Genomic DNA, 18,611 nt, shown 5'->3' with positions numbered 1-18,611 from the left:
GTGGCTAGGGACTTATAATTCCATCTGGTTTGGGTCAGGGGAAACATCGGAAATTTCAGGTTAGTTTACATGAAATATATGGGAAATAGAGTCTGAGAAATCATGTTGCAGAGTGTAAGGAAGTGGTCTGAGTGTTCTTATTTGCAGCAGTAGCTGTTTTGGGTTTTTCACTTATTAAATGGTATGAATCTACAATTATTTATTTTTAATAGCCGGTAAATTAAAAAAATATATTTTGTAAACAAACACTTTTGGCAACAAAGAGCTTTAAGAAGCCCGCACTTGGACTTCCTTGGTGACCCAGTGGTTAAAACACCACACCTCCACCGCAGAGGGCATGGGTTCGATCCCTGGTCGGGGAAGTTCCGTATGCCACGCGATGTGACCAAAAAAAAAAAAAAAAAAGTAATAAGGCATCGTGATGTCACAGGGCTTCCAGAAATTATCAAAACAAAAAGAAACAGAACTTGTTTAATGAAATAGTCCCTGACTGATATTCTATTTTCAAGAAAGTTGACCATGAGCATTTACTTCCATAAAATGTTTTTGACATTTATCATCTACTGGGTGTCACAGTAAAATCATTGAACTTAGAAAAATAAGGAGATATATTTTTTCAAGAAAATACTGCACATTTTTCAAAGTTAGTACTTATTTTAAGAAGACAGTGGCCTCACACAGCTGCAGAATGTGCGTTTATATTTCACTCTGTGAAGCATGACTTTTCATTTAGATCAAATGACTATTTTTCTAAGTTAATTTCATTCGTGTTTTCTTTAGCATGTACAAGAAGTGAATTGATAACTGTTAATATTGTTGTAGTGTGTACACAAATACTTTATAAACAGTAAATGATAGTCTCATATCAGTATCATTGGATGCTTGAAATAGGGAATCAGTTAGGGTAATTTTCATAGTAATTAGATTTTTTTTCTCATCCAATTTAGGGAATCAAAGTAAGGCTCTTGAAATTTCTTTCTGTTGAAGGTAAAACCTCTAACATTATTATGGATGATATTAGAATTTCTGTTAAAGAGTCTAACATTGAAGATAAAATTATCTGTTTTTGTGGGGATGATATAAATATCAGTTTTGGTGGAGAATATATGGTGGCAAAACTATTTTTACTAAATAAACCTGTGGAAGAGATATGTGCTTGGAAGTGATTGTGGTGAACCCATATTTCATAATCATGTTCAGTTTGAAATATATATCACTTGAATAGAAGCTGTAGATATCAACAGTCAGAAATATTTTTATATATACACAGATAACCAAATTACAAAAATTTTGAGTTGAGGCTAATACTGGATACAAACAAATACTTTAGATTTCAGAATTGTTTGAAACTTTGAGAAACTATTTTGTAAATCAGTGTAAGAGTTCCAGGATAGTATTAAACTTTTATAAATAAGTGCTCTAACTTTTGGTTACATTTTGTTTAAAATCAGTTGGATATACTAATAACTCAAAGAGTGGAGGGTACGCACACACACACATACACACACACAGAACTTTTTGGGAAACTGTTAGCAAATTACAATTATTGGGAAAAAGTGTTGCAAATGGAACAGCATTATAATTCTTATCCCTACAAACGCAAGGGAATAACTTAACAAATTACATAATGAGAGCTCAAAAGTAAGTTTTAATTTTAAAATTCTGTAGCTTTGTCATATTTCACCAGTGGGAGATGAAGCTTCTATTTTAAGTCGGATAATGTGACTTCTATACAGAAATGAAATCGGTAAGGCTTGCGATTTTACAGTATCTATAGTTGGCCACACATTTCAAGGAATCATAAGCCAAATTTATTTATTCGTTTCGTAAAAACATTTGTCCAAGAAAGGTGCTCAGAATGGAACTAAAAAAATGTCCTTTGACGATATTTGCGCTACAATATTTGCACATTGCAATACAAAATCATATTGAGAATATTCTCCATTTAATGGAATTTGCTGTAGCTAACAGGTACTTCAGTGCCTGTAGAGAGTGTATTTTCTCAATATTATGGACCAGAGATACTGACATTTGAAGGTATCAGAAATTCATATTTATTGATCATAAAGTACAACTTTGAAGAAGAATATTGCAGGCAGTATTAAGAAATAAGGAAAAATATTAGGACCAACATTTTTCCTAATTTATTGGTGATGTGGTAAAAGTTAAAACCAAGAAGCTGATTAAAATATAGGAACATCTATTAAGAAAATTATTCTGCTTATGTTATTGTTAATTATAAATGAATGTGAATTTGGATGATAAATTAGTTGTTAATTCTAAATATAAAACACTTGGCATATAGCTGTTATTATAACTCATCAATATTCTTATTATATTTTCTTTGATTTTTCTACTTCTTTCCCAATCCCATGCTGTTTTAGTTACATGGCTTTATAATATGTTTAATGTTAAATGTTTCATAATCCTAAGTACACTTTAAAATCTTATTTTTGCTTTTTAAAAAAATTTTTCTAAACTCTCTCAAAATTTTTTAACAATAATTTTCTTATGTATTTTGATTGAAATTCAGAATAACTGAGTTGTCTCAAAAGAATTGATATCTTTTCTGTTCATGTAGGAAATAGTTTTTTAAATTTAATTATCTTTTTATTCAAATATTCCTTTTTGTTATGAAAATTTTGTAGTTACATATCTGTACCTGGAAAAGTAGAACATACTTCATATAATTTTACTGATTATTTTTGGTATGTAAATAGCTCTGTATTTGATTACATCATTGGACTCTTATTAGGGCTTATTTTTTTTATTGTTATATTTCAAAAAACAACATTTGACATCTCATAGATAACAATGTTACCTCCTTTTTCGATACTTATTTTTCCTGCTTTATTGCATTGGTTTTGCTTTACAGAAAAGTGATCAATAATAGCGGTGGTAATAATTCATACTTTATGTGATTCTCTTTTGGGCTAGACTTAACTCTCTCCAGGGCAGGACTTTGTCTTATTTCTCTCTGTATCTCCATGCCTTCTTCACACAGAGATAGACATTTAGTAAAGGACGAATACATGCTTTGTAGAATACTGTTGCAGAGTTAGAGTAAAATAAACGTACTAAATGCTGAGTACTTAAACACTTCTGAGATGGAATGGTTTAGAGGTGATACATTTGATAGGATTCAGTAATATGGAAGAACTTCAGGGGATATGCCTTAACAGTATATCCTATCCTTTGAATTATTTCCACCTGAATTGTACTAGAAGCCTAGTCATTGATGGTAGAGATCAAAAAATTAAAGGTTTTATATCTGAGGCAGTTTCATTACATCAGAATTTATAATTAGCTGCTCATATGTAGCAATGATTCCTTCTGTATTTTTGCATATTTCCCCCCCAAAACAGTTATAATTGATTTTTGAATGGAAATGCAAAATTCCATTCAAACAAATAACTAAAGATAGAATATTTCTTTCTTAGGAATATATATATATATATATATATATAATCTAAACTATAACTTGAGGATCCTGGAATATTATGCATGTGAATTGTGGCTGTAACCTTTGTCATCTTTCCGTGCAGGTCACTGCCACATTTATTACTTTGGTTTCTATTTAGCTTCTAAGATTTTCTTTTGACCAAGGAAACGCCACTCACCAAAGAGGAAAATAATTCTTTATGCCCTACCCTTGAATTTGAGTAATCCCACTAGTATTTTTGGGGAAAGATAGTTATATGTCATTGTGTTCAGACTCAACAAATAAAAATATACTGTAATTTATGTCATTTTGTTTTATAGCACACTTTACTCCTATAACTGACTTGACATTTTATAGAATGTTGTTGTGGATAGAGCCTGATAGTTTTATGCTGTAGCAGTTGTTTTCGTTGGAAAAATTTATATTTACTCCTTTGAGAGTTTAAGCTGGAACACGTGGGCCAAACAACACTGAAGCTGTCCATTTCAGCCGTTATTCTTCTCAGAATCTCACTCTGAAGTGCATAAATATTAGAGAAAACAACTTTTTCAATGTTTGTTGGTAATATTTTTGAAGTGAGCAGGAGTTTTTGTGTCTCTAGTTATATAATTTGTCTCTTGAGAAAAATCCAAGGATCTAAAAAGTCTGGGAGGAAACACACCGACAATGGCAGCTCATCTTGTTTATTGAGGAGCTGCAGAGTACATTCTGTTTGAAGGGGGTCTAGGGTCTGTAGTTGCATAGCAAGCCCCCTGCTTTTACCTCAACTGCGTGGTATAGAGTAGTAACAATATAGTGAGTACAGAAAGCTAGAAAAATGCACTTCTTTACCTGGTCTTCGAATGTATGAGCTGATCTGGGACTGCTCATTATAATTTGAACCAAAAATCCAAGATGGAGACTGATAAAAATGAACTCTGTATACCCGTAAGTGGGATACTTGTAGATTTATAGAAGCAGAATCTGTTTTCCTCTCTTCCTAATAGTTTTCTTATTTTCATAAATTAAGTTGCCTGAACACTTTTAGGCACATGCTTCTATGGTGTTGCTTTTTATTCACCGGATATTAATTTATTTAAAAAATATACTTAGGGCTTCCCTGGTGGCGCAGTGGTTGGGAGTCCGCCTGCCGATGCAGGGGACGCGGGTTCGTGCCCCGGTCCGGGAGGATCCCACATGCCGCGGAGGGGCTGGGCCCGTGAGCCATGGCCGCTGAGCCTGCGCGTCCGGAGCCTGTGCTCCGCAACGGGAGAGGCCGCGGCAGTGAGAGGCCCACATACCGCAAAAAAAAAAAGTATATATATATATATATTTAAAAGACAGCAAACAGAGCTTGTGGGCCTGCCCTTATTACAATCGCTTTATAAGTATTAGCTCAGGTAATTAATTTACCTGTCTACCATGACTCAGTGAGGTAAGTACTGCTGTCATCCTTACTTTACACACGTGGAAACTGAGGCCTGGAGAGGCTATGTAACTTACTCGTTCAAGGTCCAACAGCTAGTAAGTGGAGGGGATAGGATTCAAACCCAGACAGTCTTGTTCAAGGGTTTGTGCTCTCGATCAGCTTCCTGTGTGATTTACAATCATTTTACTTTGGTGGGTGTTGGGGGTGAGGGTAGGTAGTGGGATTCGGGAGAGCTCAGGTTATGCAGCCCCTCCCCCCCTTTGTGCCATCACTGACACTAAGGATGTGGCCGCTGCTGAGAATAAACTGTGTTAAGGGCTGGGGGAGTAAGAGGAGCCCTCTTGCTTTTTTTTTTTTTTTTTTTTGCGTTACGCGGGCCTCTCACTGTTGTGGCCTCTCCCGTCGCGCAGCACAGGCTCCGGACGCGCAGGCTCAGCGGCCGTGGCTCACGGGCCCAGCCGCTCCGCGGCACGTGGGATCTTCCCGGACCGGGGCACGAACCTGTGTCCCCCGCATCAGCAGGCGGACTCTCAACCACTGCACCACCAGGGAAGCCCAGCACTCTTTCTTTTGATTCATTTATGCTCTGTTTGAAACGCTTTCATACAATGAACTTACATTGGTAAGTATATTACATTGGTAGTATAGTTTTTAAAATAAAAGGTGTCTTTGAAAAAATGTTTTTTTTGTTTTTGCAGTTACCGAGGTCCTGTGGACATGCAGACACTTTATTATTTATTTAACTATTTTTAAAAACTTATTTCATTGAAGTATAGTTGATTTACAGTGTTGGGTTAATATCTGCTGTACAGCAAAGCGATTCACTTAGATATGTATCTACATTCTTTTTCATATTCTTTTCCATTATGGTTTTTCACAGGATATGGAATATCGTTCCCTGTGCTGTACAGTAGGACCTTGTTACGTATCCATTCTGTATATAATAGTTTGCATCTGCTAATCCCAAACTCCCAATCCATCCCACTCCCACCCCCTCCCCCCAAAATCTTTTTATATGCAGTTAGCTTCCAGCTTTAGAAAGGTGTGTTCTAAATACAAAGAGGCGTAAAGTGTTTAGAAGTTTACCAGGGAGCAGTGGGTGGGGAGCAGTGCGCAACTTCGGAGTTGGAGCATTCTGTAATATAATTTACCATTTCTTCCATCTTAAAGGGCTGTTAGTAAGGTTCAGTTCATCTGAAGATTAAAAGTTAGAGTCCAACCTGAGAAGCGATTTTATTCCCATTATCGTATCTCATCTGTGAAAGAAAATATTCTGGATATAGATTATTAAAACACATTTGTTTTAGGATCTAGAAATATCCATTTTCAGTTAGTACAGAAGTCGGGGATGAGATAGAAGACTAGTGCTGAGGTGTTGCCGTGGAAGAAACACTAGCTGAGTGCTGAGGTGTTGCCGTGGAAGAAACACTAGCTGGGAGAGAAGGACACTTAATTTGTTATTCTTTCCCTTGTTAACTGTAAGTGGCGGAAGCTTGGTATGTTGCTAAGATTTGCGTCGTATCATGTATAAAGTCAGTGCATAAATCTCACAAAGTTAACATTAACTTTGGGAATCCAATGTATAACTAACTTATGGACCCTTAGTAACTCAAAAGTCAAAAATTAACTTCTTCGGTTAATACATCTTTGAGGCAGTATGGTGCAGTGGTGTTAACTTGCTTGGGTTTGAATTCCGGCCCTGCCTCTTACTGACTTTGTGACCTTGGATAAGTTAGTTAAACACTTTGCCTTAGTTTCTAAATCTGTAAAACGGGCCGATTCATCTCATTATGATCTCGTACTAATGAAAGGCGTCAGTGTAATACAAATTAAACACACTAGTAATAGTGTGAGTAGTTTTACATAGCAAGTGCTGGTTAAATGTGAGTGATTATTGCCAGTACTCGCTTCGGCTTTTTGTTTTGACTTTTGCCTCATTTCTCGTGGACCAATAGAGGCCAAGTCTAGTTTGAGGGGAGTAGGGAATATAGAGTAAGGAATAAGTAAAAAAGAGAACTGGAGGAGAGGGGCAAGTACCTATATTGCATTATTATAGCCTGTTACTTTCGTGACGCTCTTGGGGAGGAAAATAATTTCGTATCTCAAAATGAGAACTTCTGGTGTGTTGTGTGTGCACGTGTGTGTGTGTTAGTTTTGAACTAGAGGTAGGATCTTGCCCTCACTGCTTATTTAACCTGCACTCGCATGAGCCTTTAACTTAATAGGGCTAATTTTCTTTTTAAACATGCACACGGGTGGTGGTGATCAGTGGTCTAATCTGCACATCAGTCACATTTTCCAGTGTGTGTTTACCCACGGGTGTGCCCTCTGTGCTGGAATTCAGATCTCTTCCAAACAAAGAAGGGAGCCACACTGAGAGGCCCCAGCAGACAAGGAACTGCGGGGTTGCCTCATCCTCTCTCCCTGTTCACTTTTCCAGGCCGCCCTTTGGCCTCGTACGAAATTGGCTGTTTTTCCTGGCCCCTCCCCTGGGACTGGATAAGTCCATTTGGTCGAAGAGGCCTTTTCTGATTTGAAGAGGAAACCTTAGATCTTTTCTTCCAGTTAATATAGATGAATACAACAGGGGGTCAAACGTGTGTTGCCAGAAGACCTTGTAAATATGGGAGGTGATGACGACCAGCCAAGGGTTGAGAAGTCCAGCAGCTGTCTGCTGTCTCTCTCTGGACCTTGCTGGAATGTGCTAGAACACTTCATATGCTACTGATAAGCAGCCAGCCAGGTGTTTGGTTGAGGAGGGTGTTGGGTACTTGTGTCAGAAATAACACTCCTCCGCGAGAACTTCTTGTGTCTTTAATCTATATTCATCTCTGTCTCATGCCCTAAGAGCAGCAACTTGCCTTTTGATGTGGCAAAAGGAAGAAAATGCATGTGTTGCTCCTTAATTGTGGCTCTGAGTGGCCCTTGCTGGGTAACTGGACTTCCTCGGTGGCTTTCAGAGCCATTTAAAGAAAAGGATGTTGACCTGGGTGCATAGGAACACAGGGGCCCACGGGGCTCGTCTGGGCCTCACCCTCACCCCACCCCAGCCATGCACCTGGCTAAGGCCTGAAATGTTTGTCTACCTGCCAACCTCTTCTTTCCTCAAATAAAGAGCGTTTTCTCTGGGTTTCCACAAACCTGCTCTCCAGCCCTGCGCCTTGTGTGCTTTGAGCTGGTCGCTTGCGGCTGCTCTGGTTCCATTCTGGAATCCTCACAGTGTCAAAAATGCAGAGGGAAGGGGGTGAAAACCTAAACTGCTGGGGAGAGGAGCGTTGCCCGATCCAAATGGTTGTAGAAACCTGTAATTTTTAGTTTATGTAAAGCCCAGCTATATTCAATTCCCCTTGAACCTTTTTGCCTTTGATAAGAGTTTTATTTCCTCAAACTGACAGCAAAAACCAGTTGTGTTGGAATCCAGCCACGAGTATTTATTTCTAGATTTCGCAATTTGTTTTGTCTTCATGGCGAGCAGTTTCCTTCCTCCCGCCTCGTCTCCTGTCTCTCCCCCACAGCAGCCTTTCCGTCCCTTTCTCTCTCCATCTCTCTCTCCATCTTTCCATCTCTGTCTCTTCCTTGTTTTCTCCTTCCTTCCTCCCTCCCTCCCTCCCTCCCTTTCTTCCTTCCTTCTTTCCTTCCTTCCCTCCTTCCCTAAGCTCCCGATGAAAATGGATCCTGAAATTTTCTCTTTAGCTGAAAGCTAAGAGGACGAGCCCGTGCTGGGCCCTGGTGGTAACTGGGTGGTGCTCGCAGGCTGAATTACCATCATTGCCGTCATCACCCAGAAGAGAGGGGGCCGCAGAGACTCGGCCGCTCCCTGACTGTTGCCCGTCCAGGAGCCTCTTGGGAATGCGCGGAGGAGCCTCTCTGCCCTGGGGGAGCAGGGAGTGGCCTTGGCGCTGGTGCCATTCATTCCACGAGGCATTGGGGGTGCACTCCGCTGTCTCAACAGCAGCGTGTGGGCGTCAGGTAACGTACACCCGCGCTGGAAGGATACCTTTCCTTTTTCTGGATGGACTCTTTTCAGCCTTGCGGGCCTGTATGGTGGCACTGGGGGGTGTGTGTGTGTGAGTGATGGCAGAAGGATCACTGTCCAACGTCAAAAGTCTCTTTATAGGGACCTTGTGAAGAACCACATGGAATTTGTAACTTGATCACAAAATTAGTACCATTAAGGACCTGAAAATAGGTCTTCAGGTTTGTAGGTCACACCTTTGTAAGCTGAGTTAATGAGCAAATCTTTATTCTTCACAAGATTAGCCAGGTGTATTTGGCTAATGTTAACTTTAGTCTTGGCGGCTCAGCCCTCTTGCTAATGAGGCCAAAGTGGGAATTCCTGCGTCTCATGGACCAGTTACCTTCACTCTCTTTCCTGGCCACTGACCGCTAACCCTCGCCGTCTGGCTTGTGAACGTCTGCGCTTGGACGTCGGAGGGGGAGAAGTTGTTCATGCAGGGCGCCGCGTGGGTTAGCGCCAATGTATACCTGCTCCTGGGGAAACCTGTGTACACACAGCCCACGGCCCAAAGGTCAGTCACGTTGTTTCCACGTCTGAAAGCCAATGGAGTTGGTTAGGGTTAAGTGGAAAATGCTGATGTGGCCTGGAATTTTGGTCTTTTGCCAGGACATATGCACCCCTTGAAGCGTTTTAGGGAAAACCGTGCCATGGTTCATTGGTGGAAGAATTTCGGAGGAGTACAACAGTGGAAATCAACAAGGAGAGAATGGGTACTTTTAAATAGGCTGCGTTGACAGTAGATGTGACCCGCGCTTAAAAATACGTTTCCTGGGGATGCACTGTTTTCCAAAATCTTACGTGGGACCGAACCATGTTTGGGTTGTAGGTGCTTTAGACTTTTAACTCTTGATTCCTACCTATTGCCAAAGTGACGGGCTGTGTAGGTTAACTTTGTATTATATTTATTTATTAAGGAATTGCGAATTAAATGGAAATCTTTCAGTTACTGGAAACTTTTTGGATTTTAAACAAATGCTGAGGAACATATAACGTTCTGGAAGATAAATATTTGTTTAAGGCAATTCGGTCCTTCAACATGTGTACTTTTAAAAACAAACAAAAACCCCAGCAATATTTACCCTAAGTGTAATTTGCAGAGTAAAATGAGAGTAATTTGGAAATCCTGTGGAACTTGGGTTCATTTATTTTCATAGGAAGGATTCACATTTTGTCATGATAAATAGGCATCGGAGAGCTGTTAGGAAAACCATTATTTTAGATTGGGGGAATTCTAACCCTGTCCTTGTTACACATCAGTCTTTTCCAAGAAAAGAAAATCAGGCCCAGAGACATGGGGACTTGCCTGAGGTCACACAGCTAGAAAGTGGCAGAGCTCTGGTGAAAACCAGTTCTCTTGACACTCAGGTCAGTGATACTTCCATGACCGCTTGCTCATTTTATTGTGGTGGTGGGAGGATGTGTACGTCCCTGTGTGCACTTGTGTGTGTGTGAATAGCTATTTTGCTTTTTTTAGCAAACTGATTATAAGCTCAGCCACTTGGAAATATCATTTTCTTTATCATCCTTTCAAGGAGCATGTGCAGCCTACTGCTTTGTAGTCCTAACATCTTTTGATATCTTTAGATACACAAGTGAGTTAGTCTTTGCTTTGTAAGCTGTTTATAGCAAGGTAAGATTACAATCGTAAGCTGAATCTGGGAGGAAAAAACTCTATTATCTTTCCCGTCTATCGTCATTCCCTTGAAAATAACTACGACCCGAGTTTCATTTAAACATGTGGTGACTTACAAATGTTGTGGTTTATAAAATATGTAACAGTTTGGCCCTGCCTTCTTTTTCTCTCCTCCGCCGTGGTGATCAGATTCTGCCTGCTTTAATGTACAAACAGCCAACAGTGTTATTTTCAGAAAGACCAATCCGTTTATAAAATCGAGTGGTCTTTAATTTGTTTGGGGCTTTGAACGATTGTTTAGCCTTTTCTTTTCAAATACAGAAGTAAGGAGAGCTTCGGGTTTGGTTTCGTAAACATGTATTTTTGCCATTAACATCAGGGCAGAGGACCTCCTTTTCCTTTTTTTATTTTATGGGACAAACTCTGTTCACTTGTAGTATTTCCATGTCTTTTCTTTGCTGCTTTTCCCTTTTTTTGATCCAGTTTTTCCTTTTGTTTCTTTCCATTTCCTTCCTTTCTTTTTCTGTGTCTTGGAGGAGTATCAAGGCTGAAGTATGTGTAAGTGACCAATGCCGCAGCAGTTAATAAAGATGTAGGTAATTAAAAGATGGCAATTTTAAAATAAAGCTTTAAAAAAATTGCTCTAACATTGGTCTCTTTCGCATATTTCAGTCCTGATTTTCCTAAAAGACATGAAAAGTAGTAAGTGTGTGTGTGTATATATATGTGTGTGTGTGAATACGCACACACATGCACACACAGTATATAGTAAATAAGATTTGATATCTTTACAAATATATTGAAAAGAGAACCATTTAAGACACGTGGGCTTTTCCTAAAGATCGCATGTACCTTTATGTGGCGGTCGAAGGGTTCTGGCACTCCCTTTGTTAGTCAGATTGGAAGCAGTTGAGTAAACCAGAAAGAAACATGCTGCCTGACTGCTCTAGGTGTAGAATTAGGGGACCCAGGCAGGTAGCACTCAGTTTCCTATGAGTCTGCTCACCCACTTGGTTCTGAGGCAGAGACTAGGGAATGTCAGCTCCAGACAAGACTTGCCTGGCCACATCTGCACCATGGCCAGCGGAGAGCCACGTAGATGTCGCCTGTCTCACACGCCCTTGAGTCTGCGCATCTTTGGGGCACTACCGCGTATCCCAGCCCGGTGCTGTGGCTCAGCGTGGCCGGGTAGCCGACCAGGGCTTGGTGTTGACCACATCTGGGGTGACGAGAACACTTGAAGGACACAGGGATACCATGCAGCCGGAGTCACCACTGTTCACAACCAGAGCTTGGTGCCCATTTCGCCCTGACCCTCCTCAATCCCTTTTCAAGTGGAAATTTTGCAACTCAACTTCTGCAAGCATGCGTAGTACGATTTGGCTGACGGCAGTTTCTGGCAAAAGAAATAACCAAATTATTATTCAGTCATGGGTTTTAACAGCCACAAAGCAAGTGGATGTTAACTAAATGATGCAATTTATTCCCTTCTCTCTTATTGCCAGCTTGCCTATTACAGAACGACTGCCAGTTTTCAATAAGTGGTACCCAGATGGTATTCGCATGCCGCCCACTTGGTTACAGAGCCGAAGCGGGGAATAACTCGGCAGACACTACAAGCTGTGGGTCAATTGAGGGGGAATGCCTGTTGCTTCACAGTTTTGCATATGTAAATCTGTTAATGTTATGTCAGTATTGTGCGGGCTAAACACAAGCATTGCCTTTCTCTGGGGGCCCAGCTGAACTTGGACCGCAGCCCAGTCCTACCGAGGCTCAGAGAGCGAAGCTGCAGTTTGAGGATGCTGCACAGCCTGCTTCCCTCCACTCCCGCCTCGCCGCTCTCGCGGTATCCGCAGCCCGACTTGGATGCAGGAAGTGTCTGCCATAGGCTGACTCCATAATAGGACAGGCAGGCCCGGTTTTATGAGGTTGGATGCGGAGGGTGGAGGCGTGTGAGCGCGTGTCTATTTTTAGGCCAGCCTTCAAGACAGCTCCTCCGGCCCAGCCTGCGCCTGCCTGCCTCGCTGGCACTCCCCTCTGTGTGTCTGCCACACTTCTGCTCTCCATTTCATCAACTGCAGATGTGGCACACAGCCGTCTTAGAAGAGTCATGAACTGTGTCGTCTGCGCGGCTTAACAGCCAACATCTGTTGCAGCAGGCTGAAGGGAGAGGCAGGGAAATCATTTTCGGGAAGGCGTTCAAGTGCCTCAACTTAGCCTCTTCTTTGGCCTGTGCAGACAATTATTTTACACTAATTGCATCAAGATAGCGGCTATAAAAACTCGGTTTGAAGCTCTCTCCTCCTCCACCCCTCGTGAAAGTTGAAGCTACAAAGGGTAGTCCTTTTCTTCCCCCTTTTTATTGTGGTTTGTGTCTTGTTCTCAAAAGCTTATTACGTTGGGTGCAAACAACAACAAAAATGCTATAAAAAGGCGAGAATCGTAATATGCCTAAGAGCTTAAAAAGACCTATGGTGTTGGTGTAACCAATGAAAATATTCCTGTAGGTACTGTAAAATTTATGCGCCATATGAAAAACATTAAGGGTGTTGTTTTTTCGTGGAGGAAAATGTTCATCGTTGAGCCGTTTTGTAAATTATTTTAATGCTGCGTTTCTGCTTAAACCTCATGATTTTGATATATAAACCAGTTTAATGTTTTCTGCACAGGCCCTGGCTTTTTTTAAATTTTATATATTGGAAAGCCCGTGTTTGTATTGGACCTTTTGGTTTGTTTTATATTGAAAATCCGTCTTGCGTGGCCCCCTGCCATGTGGCTTAGGAATAGTTTGACACGAATCAAGCCTCAAGTGTTGACTTTTGAGTCCTAAAAACTAGGCAAGACCGTATTGATAAATATAGAGAAGTTTGGTGGTGGTCTTTTTTTTTTTTTTTAAAGGAGTCATTTGGCGACAGTAAGAATAGCATCTCCACAGGATGGATTTTCTGATACAGTGGTCTGTTCTCAACTTGCATCCACTTGTAATAGAGGCAACATTGTGTTTCGTACCCAGATCTTACTTTGTTTTTTTTTTTTCCCTCCAAGGCTCTCAGAGTAAATTTTGGTTAATTACGCATTCCAGCATCTCTGATTCTCTTGAAAGATTTGTTTCCGTGACATTTTGCCGTATATGCTGTGCAGCTAGAGTGGCATGCTTCTCTCCTCACGTTTCAAGTCTCTAGACTTTGTTCTGAAGAGCCAGATGGAAGTATGCAGATTGTTTTTATCTTTCGTCCTTCACACTGTAACCTGATCCCCAGCATATCTAGACATCTAGCAGAAAATTTACTATGTGAAAGCAAGGAAATGATTTAGAATATGGACCAGGCAGGGGAGAAGGGGCCCAAGATGCACTTTATCAAAGCACATCTCCCCACCCACCCAATCCCCACACCCATCTTTTCTTTTCTTGAGAAACGGTTTTCTGATCAAGGGCGCTTTTAAATGTGCCCAAATATACTTCTTCCCACTTACCCTGGGCTGAACATTGCAATTGACCAGTGAGTTTGAAACGCTTGTAAATATGTGTACAATGAAAGTTGACTACCTAATGGTTGAAAGCTTAGAAGAAGAGTGAACTGGTAGAGTCATAGACTTGGCAGTGGCCTCGTAGATTAGGGCAGGGCAATTTACTAAGGCGAGGGACATTTCCAAAGTTACATATCCGGTTTAAGACAGATCCAGAACTCAAACCCAGCATTCCCCCAAGGGCTGCAGGAAACAACATAATCTGAGGCTTCGTAATATGTGTGGTTTTAATGGCAAGACATTTGCGAGCTTTTTGTTACGTGTTTCATGGTGCCTTGCTGGCCTAAAAAAGAGTAAGGACAGTTGTCTCCTTCTAAGCTTTGATTTCTGTTGGAAGTCAAATTTGTAACTAGTATGAGATATTCAACTTAGTAACTGTATCAAGGTATCAGATATTTGCTACACTTTTGAGTAAGTGTGTACAGTATGTTTATCTGTTTGCATACCTTGTGTGATAGTTTGGATTTATGCGACTTAGGTTGAAAAACTAGCTGTGGCCTTTGGGAGATGTGAAGCCTTGGGTAGGTTAACCTAGCATCTCTGGGTCTCTGTTCTGTCTGGTCTGTAACGGTGATAATAGTAGTACTTGCCTCAGAACCTCCCTAAGAAGTTAACGCGATTACGTACAAGAGACACTTAGCATGGTGTCAGCACAGCAGACCATGTGAAAGTAGGCTTGTCCGTAGTGAAAGTTTATTATTTGAATTGAGTATCCACTATTATAGTAGGGATGAATACCATATTTAGCCTTGAGTGTCAGCTTTTCCTCCTACAGAGTAGATTGGTTCCTGCTTCTTGGCTTCCCTCTTTCTCCCCCCTCCTCCCTCTTTCGCCCCTCTGGCACCCTCGGAAGCATTCTTTGTTTTAACTCTGGGTGTCCTTATACATTGTTTACATTGTTGTCAAGAGAACCAGTGCTGTTTGCAAAATGCTCAGGGCTTCCTCCACTACTCACCCTGTTCTCATCCTTGTCTAGTGACATTTTCTTCAGCTTCTTAGCAGGAAAAACTAAAGGAGAGCTTGTTCAGTGGCGGGGACGGGGGTGGGGCTGGTTCTCACCTAACTTGTTCTCTTGCCTGTGAAAGTGTTTTCTCATGATAGTCAGTAATATCTGTAATCCATAGCATTAGAACCGATCTCTGCCTTGAAAAAAACTAATTTTTTTTTTTTTTTTTTTTTGCGGTACGCGGGCCTCTCACTGTTGCCTCTCCCGTTGCGGAGCACAGGTTCCGGACGCATAGGCTCAGCGGCCATGGCTCACGGGCCCAGCTGCTCCGCGGCATGTGGGATCCTCCCAGACCGGGGCACGAACCCATGTCCCCTGCATCGGCAGGCGGACTCTCAACCACTGCGCCGCCAGGGAAGCCCCGAAAAAACTAATTTTTAAAGGCATATTTATTGCCTAAAGTAAGAAACACAGAATAAATACTTTCTATTAGTGTTAAGAACTTTATTCATTCAGGTGTTTCTTGAGCGCCTACTATGTGCTCGGTGTACAGGATGAACAAGACAGATGCTGTGCCTGCCCACAAGGACCTTGGAGGCTGACACATTGTACCTTCTTGAAATCTAGCTGTGTTTTTACTTCTGTTTCTCTTCAGCTTTTGTCCTTGTTTCTTGCACACTCACCTATCACTTTCTACAATTTCAAGTTACAATTTATATTAATCAAAAGATTTCAAATAATTCCTTTTACTTTAGCATCAAAACTTACTTAGTAATACAGGCAGACATCAGAGATATTGCGGGTCTGGTTCCCGACCAGCACAGTAAAGTAACTATCGCAATTAAACGAGCCTCACGAATATTTCAGTTTCCAAGTGTGTATGGAAGTTATGTTTACACTATACTGTAGTCTAAGTGTGCCGTGGCATTATGTCTAAAAAAAATGTACACACCTTAATTTTAAAATGCACTATTGCTAAAAAAAATGCTAACCGTCATGTGAGCCTTCAGAGAGTTATAATGTTTTTGTTGGTGGACGGTCTTGACTCCACCTCGATGGCTGTTGACTGATCAGGGTGGTCGTTACTGAACGTTAGCATGGCTGTGGGAATTCCTTAAATAAGGCAACGGTGAAGTTTGCAGCACTGATTTACTCTTCCTTTCAGTTGAACGTGAAGAGGCCATTGTTGGGTTATTAACTGGCCTCATTTCAATATTGTTGTGTCTCAGGGTATAGGGAGGCCCGAGGAGAGGGAGGGAGTCAGGGAAACAGTGGGTCATTGGAGCCGTCAGAGCACACACAGCATTTATGGATTAAGTTCACTGTCTTATATGGGAGTGGTTTGTGGTGCCCCAAAACAGTTGCACTGGTAACAGCAAAGGGCACTGACCGCAGATCGCCGTAATAAACATACTAATAATGAAAAAGTTTGAAATGTTGCGAAAATGAGCAAAATGTGGGACAGAGATATGAAGTGAGTAAACGCTGTTGGAAAAATGGCACTGATTGGCTTGCTCGGTGCAGGGTTGCCGCAGACCTTCAATTTGTAAAAGACACAATAAAGCGAGGCACAATAAAATGAGGTATGCCTGCATATTTAATTAAAGAGGTCCAGAATTGATACTCTGAAACTACAAAACATTGTCGAAAGAAATTCAAAAGACCTAAATAAATGGAAAGATATCCCGTGATCACAGACCAGAGGTCTTAGTATTGTTGTGATGGCAGTACTCCCCCCAGTTGTTGTACGCATTCAAAGCAGTCCTTATCAAAGTCCTGGATGTCTTCTTTTTGACAGAAATTGATGATTTGATCCTGAATGTCATATGGAAATGCAAGTTATCCAGAATGGCCACGTACCCTTTGAGAAAGAACAAAGTTTGAAGACTTAACACTTCCTATTATTAAAACCTGTTACAAAGCTACACTAATCAAGAAAGTGTGGTACTAGGAATAAAGGTAGACATGTAGATCAGTGGAGTAGAATGGGGAGTCCAGAAATAAACCCTTACATTTATGTTCTTGATTTTCAACAAGGGTGCCAAACTAATTCAGTTGGGAGGAGGGGGGAAGAATAGTCTTTCCAACAGATGGTGCAGGGTTAACAGGATACCTCTGTGCTGAAGAATGAAGGTGAACCCTTGTATCACAGCATATGCATCAAAAACCTAAACGTAAGAGCTCAATATATAAAACTCTTAGAAGAAATCATAAGAGTAAATCTTTATGATCTTGGATTAGGCAGTATTTTCTTAGATATGACACCAGAGCACAAGCAACAAAAGAAAAAATAGATAAATTGGACTTGATCAAAATTAAAAGCTCTTGTGCTTCAAAGGATACTATCAAGAATGTGAAAAGACTGCCCACAGAATGGGAGACAGTATTTGCAAATCACTTATCTGGTACAGGTCTAGTATCCAGTATATATAAGGGACTCTTAAAACTCAGCATTAAAAAGACAACCCAATTAAGAAATGTGCAAAAAGATTCGTACAGACATTTCTCCAAAGAAGATAAACAAATGACCAACAAGCACATGAAAAGATGTTTAACATCATTAGTTACTAGGTAAATGAAAATCAAAAGCACAATGAGATACCACTTTGCACCCACTGGCATGGCTATCATCAAAAAGGCGGACAATAACAAGTGTTGGTGAAAATGTGGAGAAAATGAAACCCTTGTACATTGCTGGTGGGACTGTAAAATGGTTCAGCCGCTTTGGAAAACAGTTTGGAAGTTCCTCAAATGTTAAGCAGTTACCATCCGACCCAGCAATTCTACTCTTTGGTGTGTAACCAAGAGAAATGAAATCATGCCGGGACAAAAATATGTACATCAGGGTTAATAGGAGAATTATTCTTGATAGCCAAAAAAGTGGAAACAACCCAAATGTCCATGGACTGAAGAGCAGATAAAGAAAATGTGCAATGGATATACCATGGAATAATATTGAGCCATAGAAAGGGTTGAAGTACTGATACATGCAACAACATAGAGGAACCTTGAAACGTTATACTAACGGAAAAAAAGCCACGCAAAAAGTCACATATTGTAGAATTCCGTTTACGTGAAATGTCCAGAATTGCCAAATCTATAGAGACGGAGAGCAGATTAGTGGTTGCTGGGGGCTGACGAGAAGGGGGAATGGAGGGTGACAGCTGAAGGCTTACAGGGTTTCTTTTCGGGGTGGTAAGAATGTTCTAAATAGGTTCGGGGTTGGTATCACAGCTCTGAAAATACTAGAAATCGTTCAGCCGCATCATTTAAAAGGGTGAATTTTATGGTATGGGAATTATATCTCAATAAAAAGATTTCAGTATCTCACTGTCTGGATTTCCTTACTTATAACGTGAGGCACAGCTAACACTTATTGAATGCTTCCTATCAGCTGGTGCAAGTGTCGGCTAATGTTTTTGTGAAGGGCCAGAGCGTCAGTATTTCAGGCTTTGCCGACTGTACAGGCTCTGCACTCTCTAACTTGTGCCCTTGTAGTTTGAGAGTAGTTGTAGACGGTGTACGAATGCATGAGCGTGTGGCTGTGTTCTGATAAAACTTGATTTACAGACGCTGCGTGTCAATTTCGTGTGATTTTCACACATCACTAAATATTATTATTTTAATTTTTACCCA

The 18,611-nt window shown here is 40.8% G+C and overlaps 1 protein-coding gene across 9 annotated transcripts in view; it reads left to right on the top strand.

Annotated features, from left to right (window-relative positions):
- FOXP1 (forkhead box P1) overlaps nucleotides 1–18,611 on the top strand; it is a 596,348-nt gene that overhangs the window by 28,967 nt on the left and 548,770 nt on the right. Inside the window, exon 1 of one of the 9 annotated variants that reach the window (XM_067755195.1) lies at nucleotides 12,598–12,838. The exons of the other annotated variants lie outside the window; for them this stretch is intronic. The gene's annotated coding sequence lies outside the window, so the exon portion shown is untranslated. Of the gene's footprint in view, nucleotides 1–12,597; nucleotides 12,839–18,611 lie in introns of those variants that run through there. 9 annotated transcript variants of the gene reach the window in all.

The sequence above is a fragment of the Pseudorca crassidens genome, chromosome 10, assembly GCF_039906515.1.
Source record: "Pseudorca crassidens isolate mPseCra1 chromosome 10, mPseCra1.hap1, whole genome shotgun sequence".
In the NCBI taxonomy this organism is placed as follows: Eukaryota; Metazoa; Chordata; class Mammalia; order Artiodactyla; family Delphinidae; genus Pseudorca; species Pseudorca crassidens.
The sequence above is the reverse complement of the archived record's forward strand: the minus strand, read 5'-3'. Positions and strand labels throughout refer to the sequence as shown.